This window comes from Chiloscyllium punctatum, chromosome 36, assembly GCF_047496795.1.
Source record: "Chiloscyllium punctatum isolate Juve2018m chromosome 36, sChiPun1.3, whole genome shotgun sequence".
Taxonomy (NCBI): domain Eukaryota; kingdom Metazoa; phylum Chordata; class Chondrichthyes; order Orectolobiformes; family Hemiscylliidae; genus Chiloscyllium; species Chiloscyllium punctatum.
In genome coordinates this window covers 36,487,736-36,507,556 of record NC_092774.1, presented here as the reverse complement: position 1 = coordinate 36,507,556, position 19,821 = coordinate 36,487,736, and the positions used below count along the sequence as shown (strand labels likewise).

The 19,821-nt window shown below is 46.6% G+C and overlaps 1 non-coding gene across 1 annotated transcript; it reads right to left on the bottom strand.

The window, feature by feature from the left end:
* Window positions 1–1,013: 1,013 nt before the first annotated feature.
* On the bottom strand, window positions 1,014–1,085 carry trnae-cuc (transfer RNA glutamic acid (anticodon CUC)). The gene has a single exon. It is a non-coding gene; the product is annotated as a tRNA-Glu (tRNA).
* Window positions 1,086–19,821: the final 18,736 nt, after the last annotated feature.

The following is a 19,821-nucleotide window of genomic DNA, read 5'->3' as shown; positions in this document are numbered from 1 at the left end:
TGTCCTGATGCAGCTTCGTTTGTGGGTGTTGGGATGATTGCTTCTGCAGTTAAGTACTTGGTTTGGGTCTGTTGTTTTTCTGTAGCTGCCAGTTTGAAGTTCCGCATTGACTGTTCGCTCTACTGTGACATCAAGGAATGGCACTTTGTTGTTGTTCTCCTCCCCGTCAAACCAGGAGCCCCCCTTAGACCATAGTCTCACTACTTGGAACACCAATATACAGACTAGTCAAAGGCTTCTACTGAAGGCTAAAACACCTACTCGAAGATTCACTCCACTCCATTTACTCCATCCAAGAATTCCTGAACATCAAAGACGCTGAGATAGAAGAGGATGGATTAATGTTGTCCTTTGACATAACAGCCCTGTTCACATCCATTAACATCAACGTGGCCAAAGAAAACTGAAGACACTACTCGAAGAACCAAAGACACAAACACAGCATCAACTTCATCAGCAAAGATAACACTGTCAAGCTCGTGGAACTGTGCCTTACCATCCACTTCATATTCAATAACAAGCCCTGCAAACAAATCAACGAAATACGCACGAAACTTCCAGCATCAGGATTCCTAGCAGAAGCAATAATGCAGAGACTCGAACAGACAGCCCTTCCAACGATCCAACCCAAACTTTGGGTCCGCTACAGCAATGATACTTTTGTCATCAAAAACTGAAACAAATTAGAGGAAACCTACAACACCCTCAACAATAACCTTACTGGCATAAAATTCACAAAAGAGGAGAACAACAACAAAGTGCCATTTCGAGATGTCACAGGAGAGCGAACAGTCAATGGTAAATTCAAAACAGCGTCTACCGGAAAACAATGCACGCGAACCAAGAACTTAACTACAGAAGCAATCACCCCTACACATACAAACATATCTGAATCAGGACACTATTTCAACGAGCCACGACACACTGCAGCACCCAGGAACTTCGAAGATCAATAAATAACTGTACAAAGCATTTACGAAGAACGGGGAGCCTATAAAGCCCCTGAAAACAGTTTCCCTAACCGGGAATCGAACCCGGGCCGCGGCGGTGAGAGCGCCGAATCCTAACCACTCGACCACCAGGGAGATGCAAGTGCAGCCTGATAGCTCTATCGAAAATTACTTCCCTGCCCGGAAATCGAATCCGGGCCGTGGTCAGTCGAAGGTTGTCACCTGTGTATCCAACAATGTCATTTCTTGTATCCATTACTCCTGATGCAGTCTCCTCTACATTGGGGAGACTGGAGACTCTTCGCAGAGTCAAGTCACAGCGCTTGAGGGAACATCTACAGGACACCCGCACCAATCAACCCCATCGCCCTTTGGCCCAACATTTCAAACCCCCTCCCACTCTGCCGAGGACATGCAGGTCCTGGGCCTCCTCCATCGCCGCTCCCTCCCCACTCGATGCCTGGAGGATGAACGTCTCATCTCCCGCTTGGGGTAAATTCAACCCCAGGCCATCAATGTGGACTTCATCAGTTTCCTCATTTCCCCTCCCCCACCTTACCTCAATTCTAGCCTCCCAGCTCAGCGCTGTCCTCATGATCTGTCCTACCTGCCAATCTCCCTCCCCACCTATCCGCTCCACCCTCCTCTCTGATCTGTCACCTCCATCCCCATCCCCATTCACCTATTGTACTTTTTGCTACCTTCGGCCCAGCACACCTCAGCCCCAATTTATCTCTCCACCCTGGAGGGATCCTGCCTCTATTCCTGATGAAGGGCTTTTGCCCGAAACGTCGATTTTCCTGCTCCTCGGAAGCTTTCAGACCTGCTGTGCTTTTCTCGCACCACTCTGATCTAAACTCTGGTTTCCAGCATCTGCAGTCCCCATTTTTGCCTACCCAATAAACTCAGTGTGCCAATTTCACATCAACAAACTGACACAAGTAGACACACGTCTGCAGAAACCCTAGCCACATTACTTTACAATAAAGACATCTGGGAAATGATGTCCAGAAAACTCAATCCTCTCAGCATCATGGTAGCCCACAAACCTACCAACACAACTTAAACAGCGGCTAATGAACCTGAAATACCCGATACAAACAACCAGAAAACGAATGTAATTTACAAAATACCATACAAGGAAATATATACATGAACTCTGCCGCACAGTTCTCTGTGGCAAGAAATGCTGGGATGAGATAAGGAAGATTTTTTCAGCCAAAACGAATCAACACTGACTGGACAGCCATTTAAAATCAACGCTGTCAGCCCACGATGGAAGATCCGAAGGGATGTACCGTTTTCTTATTTCCTGAAGATTTACAAAGCTGAGACCGGGTTTTGGTGTTTGTTCCCTTTCCACTCCCAAGAGCTGCAGTGGTTGGGGCAGTGAGTTGGGGAAAGTGAAATGTGCCCATGAGCAGCATGTGGGTCTCTTTCAGCTTCCCCTCCTCTGACAGCGCTGTTACTTGACTCTGATGTTCTCAGGGACATTTACTGACGCGAGACAGTGAAAAGATTCTCATTCCTGCAGATTAGGCATTGTACCCTTAGGCCGGTTTCATGACAATGAGAAAGATTAATTGGGATGTGTGAAGAAGCTGTGAGCTGCAGTTGAAACAAGTAGGTGGAGTCAGATACGTCATCCATTGCCCCCATGGTGCTGAAGAAATGTTTGCTTTTGTCTGCTTGAGAGACTTTGGACACTGGTGTGGCAGGGAGAATACTGAGATACCGAGTGAGGGAGATTCAGTGCGCTGACTGTGAAAAGTGCTTTAAACCATTTACTCAGATTGGGGAATTAAAATCACACCCCTCGCAGTGGGAAAGACTATGTCCCCGTTCTGTTTTTAATTTCAAACCCAGAGCAACACAAGGAAAGCTCCACCCAATGGGGAAACCGTGGAAATGTGGGGACTGTGGGAAAGGATTCCCTTCCCCATCAGTGCTGGAAACCCACAGACGGATTCAGAATGGGGTGAGGCCGTTCACCTGCTCAGTGTGCAGGAAGGGGTTCAGACACAGAGAAGCCATTCACGTGCCCCATGTGCAGGGGAGCGTTCACTCAGTCAGCTGCACTGCTGACCCACCAGTGGGTCCACACTGGAGAGAGACCATTCACCTGGTGTAAGTTCCAAAAGGGCTTCACCTGCTTCTCCCACGTTCGGAGGTGTCATCGGGTTCACGTGCCAGCACAAGGGGATTGAAGAAGCGATGGCCAAGTGCTCCGATGAACCCAGCACTGGGGCGTCCCAGGTTCGAATCCCACTGCGGTAGATTGCAGAATTGGAGTTCGGTCAGTAATCTGGACTTCAGAATCTAAGGATGAGGCCACTTTTAGGGGGAAAAAAACACCATCTGATTCACTCATGTCCTTTTTCGTGAAGGAAACTGCCTTTGCGGGAAAGGGTTCACTCAGTCATCCCAGCTGCATGTTTTACCCGGCTGTACCAGGGATCCAGTTACAAACGGACAACTCAGCTGACCAACAAAGAAAGTGGGGTGGGGGGACTGGGTGCACTTTGACCTGGAGGTGTTTTCTTTAAAAACTACTTTTTGTATGCCTTTTTTCCTGGGGAAATCTGAAGCTGTAACAAAATAGGGTCGTAGTAAAGGTTACCTGAACTTCCCGCCCGGCTTAGACTCTGTGAGGTCCAACAGGTTTTTGTTTTAAAGCTGCTCATTTCTTTCAGCCTCCAGCACTAATGTCATGTCTCAGAAGGACCAGTGAATGAGTAGCTAATATTGTTACAAATTGTATATTTTTTCAGGACTTCTGGTTCATTGTTTCATTGGAATTGCAAAGTTTACTGGCAACAGTGGGAGGTGTGGGCTGTATTCACTGGAAACAAAGTTTTAAAATCTCACAAACACCAGGGTATATTCTAACAGGTTTATTTGGAAGCACGAGGTTTCGAAGTGCTGCTCCTTCAGGTAGCTGTGGTGTAGAATCACAAGACACAGAATATATCGCAATAACATTAGAGTGTCATTCAACATAAGTGACGTATTGAAGAAACCGAGATTACTGTTAAATCTTTCATCTTTTCGGTTCACTAATATGTACATTCCAGAACTTCTTTTAAGTCACGTTCTCCAGGAAACTTGATGTTTTCTAAAAGGAGGTAACACCTCACATCAAACAAATCATGAAAGCTGTGAGGTGAGAGACTGTCTGTGTCCCAATATTGAGTCAGACTGGTTCTATTTCCAAATACATAATCCTGCAAATGCAAATTCACCCCAAATGTGTGAGTGCATGAATGAGAGAGACAGTGTGTATGTGCGCGTGCAGGCTGGGTAAAGTGTGTGTGTGATGGAGTGTAATCATGTGCGAAGATGTATGCGTGGGTGTGAGTGGGGGGCGTATTAGTGTGTGTCTGAGAGAGAGCATGTCTATCGGAAAGGCTCTGCACGAACGTGTGAGTATGTAAGTGTGTGTGTGTGTGTGTGAGAGTGAGAGAGAGAGAGAGCGTAACAGTAAAGTGGGGTTACCTGTCATGTGACATGAACCCATGGTCGCGATTGAGGCCATCCTCCTGGTTTCCGAACTTGGCTATCAGCCTTTGCTGGCCCACTAAAAATGATTAAGCAGTTACACAACACACATTGGAGAGGGCAGGGTGGGACTTGTCTTTCGTTCTGGGTGCTGGAAACGAAGGAATGCACATACTGGAGGACCTTCGGCACAGAGAGATGGAGCTGGAAGCCAGGCTGCAGACACGTTGGGGGATTCACTATAGAAACAGGCTGTTTGGCCCACCAAGTCCACACTGACCCTCCGAAGAACATACCCCCACCCCCCGACCCACCCGATAACCCCACAGCTAATCCCTGAATTTAGAACGCCCAATCCACTCTAGCCTGCACAACTTTGGAACATGGGAGAAATCCCGAGCACCCAGAGGAAACCGACGCGGACAGAGGGTGGGGGAGTGGTAGGAAAGTGCAAAATCCACACAGTCACTGTGAGCGTGGGATTGAACCCAGGTCCCTGGCGCTGCGAGGAATCCCCTCTCCAGCTCTCGGCAATCAATTGGCTTCTCCCCAATCCTGGTGACACTCCAATCAGTTTGAGGAATTCAATTTGCTTCCATAGAGTTTCCACGGGGCAGGGGTCGTTGTTACACGACAGATTCAACGATCCAATGAAGGGCTCGTCTATAGCGAGAACACTGGTCCACATTTCGCTGAAAAGTTAAAGTTCTCTCCGCAATTAGAATCTTTGAGTACTCCCACGCAGGCTGCGTGTATTCACGGGGATTCTCAATGCATGTTGATATTTGAAATCATTTCCTGCAGACAAACATTTCCCCTCCTGGATTCAAACACTGCTGATATTCAGGCCCTGACTAAATTTCTTGTCCATGCCTGAAAAGCAAATCCTCCTCTGCTAATAACTTGAGAAAACAGATCACTGCTGTCAGTGCAAGATAGAAAATAGGATGAGAAAATTTTGTTTTGCACAGTACAGCCTTCTCTTTCTTCTAACCGAAATCTCTGTCTCTCAATTCCTAAACATTTCAATGTATTCCAACCCAAATTCATCCTTCCATCCTCCTGCCTTTGCCCAGCTCCCCTCTCCTGAAAGTGCTGACCCTCTGTTCAGTTTCTCAGCCACATCTCGCCATCCTTAGTGTATAGCCCACATCTTTATTTAGTTTTTAAAACAGAAAGGCAGTGGTTTGCTGATGCCAGGATGTGAGGGTGACTGCACTCACACAGTGTTCCAGACTCGTCTCTCGTGTCATTCAGAAAAGTCTGCACTGCACATGTGCAGAGAAAGGGATGCTGGGAGTGGGTGGGATGCATTCTCACCTCCCCATCCAATCATCCCCACAGCGTCCCATGTCCATTCCCTCACCGCCACCCATAGCATCCCCTGTCCATTCTCTCTCTCTACCCTAACCTACCAATCCCTTCTCTCTCTCTCCCACACATGCCACTCTCCCCACCCCGTCCATTCTATCTCTGCACCCTCTGCCCTCTGTCCAGTCCCTCATCCACCCTCTGTCCCCATCCATTCCCTTTATCGCTCCACCCTCTGCCTTCCCCAATCCAGTCACTTCCCTCACACTCATTTTCTCTCACCTCCCACACTCTGCCCCCATCCATTCCTTCTCTCCCCCAACTTCTCCTGCCATTCATTGTTGCTCTCTTTCTCCACCCTCTACCCCGTCCATTCTCAGCCCAACCTTTGCTCCGTCCATTCTCTCCCCACCCATTGACCCCATCCATTCTCTCCCCACCTACTGCCCCGTCCATTCTCTCCCCACCCACTGCCCCGTCCATTCTCTCCCTACCCACTGCCCCGTGTCCATTCTGTCCTGATTCACTGCTCCCCGTCCAATCTCTCCCTATCCACTTCCCCGTGAATTCTCTCCCCACCCATTTCCCCCGTCCATTCTCTCCCCACCCACTGCCCTGTCCATTCTCTCTCCCCACACTCTGCAACCAATTTGTTTTCACTTCACACTTTGCAACTCTGCATTCTCTCTCTCCTCCCCAATCCTCTTCACCACATTCTCTCTGTCTGCTCCCACCCTGTGTACCCCCATGCATTCTCTACCCCCGATGCTCTGTTCTCCTACCCCTTTTCTCTCTTTCTCTTCACCCAGTCTCTGCGCCCCCGGTCAAATCTCACTCTGAGTACCCTCCCCCCCGTCCTTTCTCATGTCTCGAGCCCTCTTTGATCGCTGTATCAAACCCTTCTAATGATAGAGAGAGAATGGATGGTGATGGCGACCTGGGGTGGGGGTGGAGAAGGGAAGCGTGAGAAATGGCTGACCTTTAACATTGAGAATAGCTAAAATGATGTATTCAGAAACATCAGTAATGTCTGAAAGCACATTCAAATGTTTAGAAAAAAAGCTGCAGACATGTTTCTGCAACTTGCATTGAAATCTGCGCAGTTAGGCCACAATTGAGGACAGCTGGTAAACTTGGAATGGCCTATTCCTAGTCTTGTGAAATTGGTTCAGAATATGTAGAAATACCGTCATAGAGTTGCAGAGAACAGAAACAAACCTTTCGGTCCACGCCGACAACATTTCCTAAATTAACCTCGTGATCCATTTGCCAGCATTTGGCCCATATCTCTCTCAGCCCTTCCTATTCATACCTCCATCCAGATGCCTTTTAAGTGTTATAATTCTTCCAGCCTCGACCACTGCCTCTGGCAGCTTATTCCAAACACATGCCACGCTCTGTGTGAAAAGGTTACCCCGTTCAGTCCCTTTTAAATCTTTTCCCTCTCAGCCTAAACACCTCTAGTTTTGGACTTCCTCCACCCTGGGGAATAGATATACAAACGTTGAGCTGCCAGACAAAATCATAGAGTCACAGAGATGTCCAGCATGGAAACAGACCATTTAGTCCAACCCATCCATGCCGACCAGATATCACAACCCAATCTAGTCCCACCTGCCAGCACCCAGCCCATATCCTTCCAAACCCTTCCTATTCATATAGCCATTCAAAAGCCTCTTAAATGTGGCAATTGTACCAGCCTCTACCGTTTCCTCTGGCAGCTCATTCCATACATGTACCACCCTCTGCGTGATTCAGTTGCTCCTTCGCTCTCATTTCTATCTTTCCCCTCTCACACTAAACCTATGCCCTCTAGTTCTGGACTCCCCGATCCCAGAGAAAAACCTTTGCCTATTTATTCTGTCCATGCCCCTCATAATTTTGTAAGCCTCTATAAGGTCACCACTCAGCCTCTGATGCGCCAGGGAAAACAGCTCCAGTCTGTTCAGCCTCTCCCTCCAACCCTGGTAATATCCTTGTAAATCTTTCTGAACCCTTTCAAGTTTCACAACATCTTTCCGATAGGAAGGAGACCAGAACTGCACGCAATATTCCAACAGTGGCCTAACCAATGTCCTGTACAGCCGCAACATGACCGCCCAAATGCTTTACTCAATACACTGACCAATAAAGTAAAGCATACCAAACGCCTTCTTCACTATCCTGTCTACCTGCGACTCCAATTTTAAGGAGCTATGAACCTGCACTCCAAGGTCTCTTTGTTCAGCAACACTCCCTAGGACCTTACGATTAATTGTATAAGTCCTGCTAAGATTTGCTTTCCCAAAATGCAGCACCTCACATTTATCTGAATTAAACTCCATCTGCCACTTCTTAGCTCCTTGGCCCATCTGGTCCAGATCCTGTTGTAATCTGAGGTAACCCTCTTTGCTGTCCACGACACCTCCAATTTTGGTATCATCTGAAAACTTACTAACTTACCTTTTATACTCGCATCCAAATCATTTATGTAAATGACAAAAAGCAGAGGGCCCAGCACTGATCTTTGTGGCACCCCACTGCTCACAGGCCTCCAGCCGGAAAAACAGCCCTCCACCACCACCCTCTGCCTTCTACCTTTGAGCCAGTTCTGTATCCAAATGGCTAGTTCTCCCTGAGATCTAACCTTGCTAATCAATCTCCCATGGGGAACCTTGTCGAATGCCTTACTGAAGTCCATATAGATCACATCTACTGCTCTGCCCTCATCAGTCTTCTTTGTCACTTCTTCAAAAAACTCAGTCAAGTTTCTGAGACATGAATTCCTATGCACAAAGCCATGTTGACTATCCCGAATCAGTCCTTGAATTTCCAAATACCTGTACATCCTGCCCCTCAGGATTCCCTCCAACAACTTGGCCACCAGCGTGGTCAGGCTCACCGGTCTATAGTTCCCTGGACTGTCTTTACCACCCTTCTTAAACAGTGGCACCACATTTGCCAACCTCCAGTCTTCCGGCACCTCACCTATGACTATCGATGATACAAATAAGTCAGCAAGAGGCCCAGCAATCACTTCTCTAGCTTCCCACAGAGTTCTTGGTTACACCTGATCAGGTCCTGGGGATTTATCCATCTTTAACCGTTTCAAGACATCCAGCACTTCTTCCTCTGTAATCTGGACATTTTGCAAGTTGTCACCATCTCTTTCCCTTCACTCTATATCTTCGATATCCTTTTCCACAGTAAATACTGATGCAAAATATTCATTTAGTATCTCCCCCATTTTCTGTGGCTCCTCACAAAGGCCGCCTTTCTGATCTTTGAGGGGCCCTATTCTCTGAGGAGAAAGTGAGGATTGCAGATGCACAGTTGGGCCACAATCAAGGATAGGCTGTAAGAGTGAATGAGTGAATAAAAGACAAATCCCACCTCGCCCATGAGGAGAAAGTGAGAACTGCAGATGATGGAGATCAGAGTCGAGAGTGTGGTGTTGAAAAAGCACAGCAGGTCAGGCAGCATCCAAGGATCAGGAGAATCAACGTTTCAGACATAAGCCTTCACCTTGCCCTCTCCAGTGTGTGTTGTGAAACTGCTTAACTGCTTAATCATATCTAGTGGCAGAGCAGAGGCTGATAACAAGTTTGGAACACACGAGAATGAATTCAGCTGAAACCTTGGATTCATGTCTCACTACAGGAGACCCAGCTACACAATACACACAAACCCTATCTCTCTCTCTGTCTCACACACACACACACACACACACACACAGAGGCACACACACACAGACGTACTCACACGGTCGTGCAGACCCTCTCTGATCGACAGGCTCTCTCTCAGAAACACATTGATAAACCCCTCACACTAACATTCATGCACACACCTTCTCACACAATTATACTCCATCACACGCAACTTTACCCAGCATGCACACACACACACACACACACAGACGCTCTGTCTCATGAATGCACTCACACATAGAAGCCTTTAGGGTGAATTGCATTTGCAGGATTATATGTTTGGAAATAGAAAAAGTCTGACTCAAGACTGGGATACAGAACGACTCTAACCTCACAGCTCTCATGCGTTATCTGAACTCAGGTGTCACCTCCCTTTATAACACATTAAGTTCCCTGGAGAATGTTCCGAAAAGAAGTTCTGGGATTTACAGATTAATGAACTGAAATCTGCAACCCATTTTAAAAGATGAAAGACTTAACAGGTTTCTTCAATGTATCATTTATGTTGCATGACACTATAATCTTTTACTATATATTCTGTGTCTTACCATTCTACTCAACAGCTACCTGATGAAGGAACAGCGCTCCAAAACCTAGTGCTTCCAAATAAACCTGTTGGACTATACCCTGGTGTTTGTGTCATTTTAAAACTTTGTTTCAAGTGAATACAGCCCGCACCTCCCACTGTTGCCAGTAAACCATGCAATGTCAATGAAACAATAAAGCTGCAGTGCTAAAAAATTTACAATTTCGAACAATGCCATCTACTCATTCACTGTTCCTTCTGAGACACGACATTGGAAACTCGGTCCTGGTGGCTGAAAGAAATGAGAAGCTGTTGGATTTCCCAGCTTTCAATGAGAGTTTAAGCCTGACGGTAAGTTCAGGTAACCTTTACTGCGACCCAACTTTGTTGCAGCTTCAGATCTCCACGTCACAAGGCGTACAAATAGTAGCTTTTCTTAAAAAACGCACCTGAAGCTCAAAGTGCACACCCTCAGCCCCACTCCTCCCACCACACTTTCTTTATTATTGGTCAGTTGAATTGTCGATTTGTAACTGGATCCTTCGTACAGCCGGGTAAAGCATGCAGCTGGGACGACTGAGTGAATCCCTTCTGGCAACGGTAATTTCCATCACTGAAAAGGACATGAGTGAATCAGGTGGGTTTTTGCCCTCTGAAAACGGTTTCATCCTTAGATTCTGAAGTCCAGATTACTGACCGAATCCCAATTCTGCCATCTGCCGCGACGGGATTCGAACTTGAGAGTCCCCAGAGCTGGGTTGTTCGCAGCGCTCGGCCATCGCTCCTTCCATCCCCCCTGCGATGGCACGTGAACGCGCTGGTGCCTCTGCAGGTGGGAGGAGGAGCAGGTGAAGCCCTTCCGGCACTGACAGCAGGTGAGCGGCCTCTCTCCGGTGTGGACCCACTGGTGGGTCAGCAGTGCAGCTGACTGAGTGAACCCCTTCCCGTACATGGGGCACGTGAATGGCTTCTCTCACTTGTGGACCCACTCGTGCGTCTCCAGATGGCTGATCCCACTGAAGCCCTTCCTGCAAACCGAACAGGTGAATGGCCTCTCCCCGCTGTGAATACGTCTGTGGGTTTCCAACACGGATGGGGAAGGGAATCCTTTCCCTCAGTCCCCACATTTCCACAGTTTCCCCATTGGGAGAGCTTTCCTTGTGTTGGTCTGGGTTTGATATTACAATCAGAACGGGGACATAGTCTATCCCCACCGTCAGGGATGAGACTTTGATTCCCCCAAGCTGAGTAAATGGTGTGAAGCACTTTTCACAGTCAGCGCACTGAATCTCCCTCACTCGGTGTCTCAGTATTCTTCCTGCCGCACCAGTGTCCAAAATCTCTCAAGCAAACAAAAGCAACAATGTCTTCTTGATTGGAATGGCTGCTGATATTCAAGTCCCAATGAATCAAGTGGCTCTGTCAGAAGTTGATGTCTCATTTGTTTTCAGATTTCTTTCGGCACGTCTTCCTGCAAAAAAAATCACAAAATAAGTGATCATTGGCAGTACACTAAAACGAACATAACATCGGTGGCAGTTCCTGTAGTTTGCCAGATGCCTGCTGATCACATAATACCCAGCACACAGAAACCTGAAATCCCTCATTCAGCCAGATAGGCTTAGGTGTGTTTAGAGGAAAACTTCATTCAAATATAATCTAATCTAAAACTAAATACGTGTACATATATATATCAATATGCCATTCCTTTCAATGCGGCTCAATTCCATGAGAAACTACACTTTTAATTATGAACATGAGGAAAAAAGCAATCATTTTCCAGGGTGCAAACTGCATGCGTGACAATCTGAGGGAATACACAAGGAAAATACCTAAAAGAGAGATAGAAAGTATTTGAGCACCTTTGCAGAATCTGCACCATCTCTGGATTCTCTCCAGTTGCTGCAAGTTAGCCTCCCTGGGGGTCACGCAGCCCTGCATCGGGAAGCACTGGGATGGTCAACTACGACCAGTTTACATGGAGAACACATCTCCACATTGAACAGCCTCGAGGCAAACTTCCCTTCCTTCCAGTTAAAGTTCAAAACCACTCAAAGCGAAATTCCCCAGTTAAGTTTGGAAGAATTTCTTCCAGGTGCTCACTAATCATTTCTATGAGCACTTTGTTCAAGTTTGAATATTGCGAGTTTTGAAAATTAGCGATTCTGGGCGAAATCACAGTTCGAAAAACAGAATGTGGGAATTTAGACAGAGTTTATATTTGCACATCGACGATGTGTCTGCACAACAGCAAATGACATGACAGCAGAGAAGATCTTTTGAAGTCATTCTCAAACGTGCCTGCCACACGCCAGATGAAAAGCTGAATACTTCTCTGGAAATACAGCCGAGCAATGCAGGAGAATGGCACAACGCGTGCTTATTGGGATCATAACCCAAAAGAGAGACCATTCTCTCCTATTCATTCAACGTCGTCTTTAGCAGCTTTCCCGTATAACGGCGCTCTGTTCTGCACCTTGCCTTCTCATCTGCTTCCCAAAAAAGCTTCGACATAAATATTTCACAATGATATACTGGCCCAATGTGCACAGTTGAGGTGACAACCTCTGAGGGGTCTCCTGTTCTCTGTATCCTATGTTGAGGAGGGCAATGCTTGTCACTGGCCACTCGGGTGTCAGAGAAAAGTTTCGAAACAGTGGAGGGAGCCCGGTTCCTGAGGACGGGACAAACAGCAGCAGGGAGACAGAATGAGAAGCAGCTGTTCTGGAAACTCTTCGTCACTTGCAATTCTTAGAGCAATGTCAAATGTATTTCACACTAAGCAAGTCTCAGATGGCTCAAGAGGTTTGTGGTGGGGAAATAGCCGCTCTTTGGCTTGTTGGTCTAGGGGCATGATTCTCAGGGAGAGTCTTTAACTGTACAGACTTGTGCGCGGTCCTAGATTCAACTCCCAAAACAGGCTGCGTCTCTTAACTTGATTTGTGCAAAAATGCCCCATTAATTTTCTCAAAAAGCACCTTCGTAAAACGGGGTTGGGCTCCCTGGAGGACCAATGGGACAGAAAGCAGCGAAGTGAAATGATTGGAGATAGCGTTGAATAAGTTGACGTGAGTGGTGCGGTGTTTGAGGGATGTCAGCGATGAGGGTCGATTGGAAATTTGGGACAGCTCTCTTAGGAGTACAGAAGTTTGAATCTGACACGATTGAAGCTTTTCAAGTCATGCAAAGTCTAGACAGAGTAAGTAATGTAGTCAAAATGTTCCCACGCCTGAGAGGATCGACAACGATTCGGCAGAGTTTTAAAGTCATGAGGAAAAGAACCAAAAGTGACATTAGGAAGAATGCTTTCATACAGGGAGTGGTTGGGGTCAGTAAACCCCTAACTGACACTGACAAAGAGGCAGATTTATTAGACGCAAACGGGAATCCGGTGGTCATGTTTAAAGTAACAATGTGCAGAATTACATGGAGAAGGCAAGAGAGACGAATACGAATAGAGACCCACGTTTACTTTCGGTGTCGACCCAGCAGAGCGAAGGTGGGCCGCATGGCGTCTATTCAGAGTGAAATCAAAGGAGAATGAGGGTAGTTAGAAATAGTTTATATTGACACAGTCTCCATATGTCTGCGGAACACCATATAAGATGACAGCAGTGGAGATCTTTGACATCAGTCTCCAACGTGCATACCACGCGCCTGACGAAAGGCTGAAAGGACCCGTGGCAAAGGCTTCCGTGTGTAGGGGCAGAGTGGCGCAGCGGGGGCGTGCTGGGCCCATCACCTAGAGGTCGATGGATCCGTAACCATCCTTTCTTATCGTTCAGTGCCTCCTTGAGCGACTTTCATTGGTGGTGGCACTCTGTTCAGCATCTTGCCTTTCAAACGACTTCCGGAGTGTCTAAATATCTTTTACGGCGCTTTGTTCTTTTCCTTGCCATGTCGTTTGCTTCCCAAAACTTCGGGTATCTGAGCTCAATATCGATACACAGGTCAAATTTACACAGTTGCGCTGGCAGCCTTGTGGAGATCTGAGATGTCTTGTCCTGTTCTCCGTCGCTGTGGCCTGATCTCGTATGAAAACTCTTATCTCAGATGGCAATGAACCGGTGAAGTCGAAACACATGACTTGCTGTTTTAGTCCATTTCCTGCAGTAAAGAAACGAACGTCCGTGTAATAAATGACTTTCTACAGGATTGCTGTGTGAGGACAAATTCTGAACACCAAGCAGGCTGCACAAAAATGCACTCATATCAATTTACCTGAGGGAAGAGTCTCCGGTGTCCATTTCTCTCTGTCCCGACAGCACAACATCTTTCTGTCTCTCCGTTAACAGGACCTTTGGATCAAGTTCAAAGTTGCCCATTTCCTCCGCATGACTGTAACTGACTTAACCTGCCTCACGTAACAGTGTGAGAGAGCAGAAGAGTGAATGGGCTCTGCCTTCCACCAGCACAGCATGTAAGTAGAAACGAAATGGTTCAATTATCCAACAGTGGAGAGAGCCCGGTTCCTGGGGACAGTACAAACAGCAGCGTCCTGGGAGCAGGGAGACAGATCGAGAAGCAGATGTTCTTGAAACTCTTCCCTGCTTGCAATTCTGGGAGCAATGTACAATGAATTTCGTACTGAGCAAGTCTCAGCTGCTTCAGGAGGTGACTGCACCCATGGCTGGTGGCTCGTTAGTCTGGGATGTGATTCTTGCTTTGGGTCTTCGAGCATATGCAGCCGTGTGAGAGTTCCCGGGTTCCAATCCCAGGCGAACCATCATTCCTTAAATTGATATGACCAAAAATGCCCGATCAATTTTGTCAATTAAAGCCGCTTCGTTAATTTAGATCGGACTGCCTGAATTTGGGACGGCGCAGAGCTGCTATTGCAGTGAACACGGCGAAGGGAAACACGTGGTGAAAGTGAGAACAAGTATTGCAGATTTTTCGCCCGCGCAATGCGAGTCTGAATGAATCCTCCACCTGTATTATGCTCAATTCTGAGGGTGATACTTCAGGAAGCGGGGAAGTGAAGTGATTGCAGACGGCGCTGAACAGGTTAACGTGAATGGTACCGTCCTGAGGAATGTCAGCAATGAAGGGAGATTGGAAAGTTTGGGGCAGCTCTCTTTGGAGAACAGAGGGCTGAAACCTGGTCTGATTGAAGTTTTCCACGTCATGAGGGTTTTAGACAGAGGAAATAATGCAGTGAAAATGCTCCCAGGCCTGAAAGGATCGAGAACGATTTGGCAGAGATTTAAGGTCATCAGGAAAATAAGTAAAAGTGACATTAGGAAGACCGTTTTCGCACAGGGAGTGGGGTCAGTAAGTCACTGTCTGACAGTGACAAAAAGGCAGATTCAATGGACACAAAAGGGAATTCGGTGGGCATGTTCAATGTAACAATGTGCAGATTTACAGGGAGAAGGCGACAGAATGAGACACTTATTTACATATTGTGTTGAACCAGCAGAGCTAAGGTGGGCTGCATGGCCTCAGTCTGCGCTGTCACACATTTCGTGATTCTGAGTGAAATCGGAGTTGGACCAACAGAATGTAGGAAATTTGACAACGGATATATTCTGCCCAACAGGATTATCCATCACAGCAATGAAGGTGTTTTGACATCATTCTCGAAGGTACATGACACAATGCAGATTCAAAACCGAGTATTCCTTTGAATTACTGAGTAATTTGTTTACAGTTATTCAGTTGAGGTGAGCGGAGTTGCGCATTGGGAGCCACTCCAGTTGATAGGTCGAAGCCGTTTTCTCCTGTGTGACAGTCCCACCAACACTCCAATTTGCTGTGCTTCCAGTCAGTAGATGCAGATTACTATCCCATACTGATACACAGGCCACGATGACCCAGCTGTGGTGTCAAGCTTGTGAAGGTCTGAGTGCTCTTCTCCTGTTTTCTGTCTGGCTGCTATGGTCCTAATCATCAAATCTCTCTTCTCCGAGATAGGAATAAACTGGTGAAGGTGAAACACATCAGTTGAGGTCTGTTCCATGCGCAGGAGGCCCTGCAGTAATTCCCCACGCTGTTTCACACAGCAGCATCCTCTCGGTGAATTACACTTGGCAAAAAAAATCGATTGAACCAAATCAGTGTCCGCCACTGGATTTTACTGACACCGTTTATAAAATTCAGGCTCACCGTTAATGTGGAGAGGGGCCGTCAGACTGTAGTTTCCGCACCCTCTGTTGAATAAAGATAATTTTAACTGTGTCCAGTGAGAGGAAAGGATTTGCTGTTGGTGGGAAACATTTCTATCTGAACTCGCTGTCACTCTCCTGATAGATTGAAACATAAAGACGGGAGACTCTGGATTATGTTGTAAAAATATCGGTAATATGCTATTCACACCGCGCTCTCACCAACTGAACGAAGCGGCTGCCCAGAGGGAGACGGCTGTGTTTAAACCCCGTGATGAACTGGGGGAGAGGAGCATTTAGCCCAACAACGACGTCAGTGAATCTGACGTGATTCAAACACGCCACCTTCCAAGCTGGAGTCAGACACGCTACCTTTCCGCGACACGGTCACGGATGGCTCCTTCCCTCTATTCATACTTCAGGGAAGTGATCGCACTGCAATGATTTTACATTATGAGTAACCACGGAGATCAATAGTTCATGTCTGTTCTGTCTCTCCCCCCTCTCCTTCTGTCTCGCGAAACAATTGCCAACTCTACCTCAATAAAAAGGTGAAAGAACTGTGGATGGTGTATATCAGAAACAAAAACACAGTAGTTGCCGGTGACACTTCCACAGAACAGATGGTGATTGGGAAAACGTTGGTTTATATGCAGGAGATATTGTGGGAGGAAGGCAGATGCAGGAAATGACAGATCAGGACAGAGCCCAAAGCGAGGGAAGAATTGTTGGACAGGAAAGGGAGTTGATAACGATCCGTGTGGGAGGGTGAATGGAGACTGTTCGTGGCTCAGAATACATCGTGTGCAATGACAGACTGCGTGATAACAAGTCTTGGTGTGTATGGTCGGGACGAGGATACTATGGATTTCAGGCCCTAGAATTATTGAATTCGATATTGGGACCGGACAGATGTATGGTCCCGAAGTGAAATATTCGGTGTTCTTCGTTCTGCTGGTGCTGAGCTTCACTGGAACACTACTGCAAACCTGAGACAGAGATGTTGGCCAGGGAACAGGATGGGGTGTGGAATTGGCAGGCAACTGGAAGCTCAGGGTCTTTTTGCGGGCAGAACGTAGATGTTCTGTGCAGCAGTTACCCAGTTTATGTTTCGTTTTCACCAATGCAGAAGAGGCCACATTGTGAGCAGCAAATGCAGTAGACTGGGTTGTGGGAAGAGCAGGTAAAGTACCGCTTCACCTGGAAGGTAAGTTTGGCCCTTGGATAGTGAGGAGGGAGCAGGTAAATGGGCTAGTGTCTCACATTCAGCAGTTGCAAGGTAAAGTGCCGTTGGACTGTTGGGGTGGGAATGGGGTTAGGGTTGATGGGAATGAAGGAAGAGTTGACCCAAGCGAAAACTTCTGCCCATTTACTTATCCGCCAAATAGAGAAATTTTTTAAGTGTGCACAAGGAAATTTTCTAATTCACAACGAGGATGTACATACTGGCGAGGGTGCAAAACCTAAGGGCCAGCAACCATAATTCTATTAACATTACAATCGTGATTCAAAATAATATATCAGATCTAAAAGTTGAAGTTCTAAATTGGAGGAAGACTCAGGTATTAGGCAAGGTCTTTCAAAAGCTGATTGGGGGCAGTTGTTTGCAGGTTAAAGGACTGCTGGAAAATGGGAAGCCTTCAAATATGAGATATCAAGAATCCACACACAGTATATTCCTGTTAGGGTGAAAGGAAAGGCTGGTCGGTGTAGGGCATGCTGGATGACCAGAGAAATTGAGATTTTGGTAAAGATAACGAAGGATTCATACGTCAGGTATCGACAGAGAGATCGAATGAATCCTGAGAGAATAAAGACAGTACAGCATACTTAAGAGAGAAATCATGAGGGCTAAAAGGGGACATGAGATAGCTTTGGCAAATAGAGTTAAGGATAACCCAAAGGATATTTTATAAATACGTTCAGGCCAAAAGTATAACAAGGGAGAGAATAGCGCCCCTCAAAGATCACCAAGGCAGCCTTTGTGTGGAGCTGCAGTCGATCGGATTGGGCGGGGAGGGGGGTGGGGGGATACTCAACGGATTTTGTGCATCAGTGTTTACTGTGGAGAAAGGCATGGAAGATATAGAATGTGAGAAAGTAGATGGTGACATGTTGAAAAAATTCCCATATTACAGATGAGAAATTGCTGGATATCTTGAAATGCATAGAAGTGGATAAATCCCAAGGACCTGATCAGGAGTACCCTAGAACTCTGTGGGAAACTGGGGAAGTGATTGCTGGGCCTCTCACTGAGATATTTGTGTCATCAATAGTCACAGGTGAGGTTCCGGAAGGCTAGAGGGTGACTAACGTGGTGCCACTATTTAAGAAATGTGGTAAGGAAAAGCCAGGGAACTATAGACCGGTGAGGCAGACATCCGTGACGGGCAAGTTTTTGGAGAGAATCCTGAGAGATAGGATTTACATGTATTTGGAAAGGCAAGAATTGATTAAGGATAGTCAACATGACTTTATGCTTGGGAAATCATGTCTCACGAACATGATTGAGTTTTTTGAAGAAGTACAAAGTGGATTGATGAGGGCAGAGCGATGGACGTGATTTATATGGACTTCAGGAAGGCATTCATCAAAGTTCCTCATGGGAGACTGGTGAGCGAGGTTTAATCTCATGGCATGCAGGGACAACTCGCCATTTGGATACAGAACTGGCTCGAAGGCAGAAGACAGAGGGTGGTGATGGAGGGTTGCTTTTCAGACTGAAGCCCTGTGACCAATGGTGTACCACAAGGATCGATGCTGGGTCCGCTAGTTTTTGTCATTTATATAAATGATTTGTATGTAAACGGAGGAGGTATAGTTAGTCAGTTTGTAGATGACACCAAAATTGGAGGTGTTGTGGACAGCAAAGAAGGTTACCTCAGATTACAATGGGACCTTGATCAGATGGGCCAATGGGCTGAGAAGTGGCAGATGGAGGTTAATATAGATAAATATGAGGTGCTGCATTTTGGAAAAACAAATCAGAGCAGGACTTTTACACTTAATGGGAAGTTCCTTGGAAGTGTTGCTGAACAAAGAGACCTTGGAATTCAGGTTGATCGTTCCTTAAAAGTAAAGACGCAGGCAGATTGGGTAGTAAAGAAGGTGTTTGGTATGCTTTCCTTTGTTGGTCAGAGCATCGAGGATAGATGTTGGGACCTCATGTTGCCACTGTACAGAACATTGGTCAGGCCACGTTTGGAATATTGCATGTAGTTTTGATCTGCTTCCTATCGGAACGATGTTGTGAAACTAGAAAAGGTGCAGAAAAGATTTACAAGGGTGTTGCCAGGGTTGGATGGTTGAGCTATAGGGCGAGGCTGAATCCACTGTTTTCTCTGGAGCGTCGGAGGCTAAGGGGTGACCTTATAGAGGTTTATAAAATCATGAGGGATATGGATAGGGCAAATAGACAAGTTCTTTTCCCTGTGATGGGGGAGTCCAGAACTAGAGGGAATAGTTTTAGGAAGGGGAGGGGAAATATATAGAATGCACTTAAGAGGCAACCTTTTCACGCAGAGGGTGATGCATGTACGGCATGAGCTGCTGGAGTAAGTGGTGGAGCCTGTATATTTACAGCATTAATAATGCATCTGGATGTGTATAAAAATAGGAAATATTTATGGGGATTTGGGCCAAGTGTTGGCAAATCGGACTTGATTAGGTTAGGATATCTGGGCTGCATGGACGAGTTGGACCGAAGGGTCTGTTTCCATGCTGTACATCTGTGTCACTCTGTG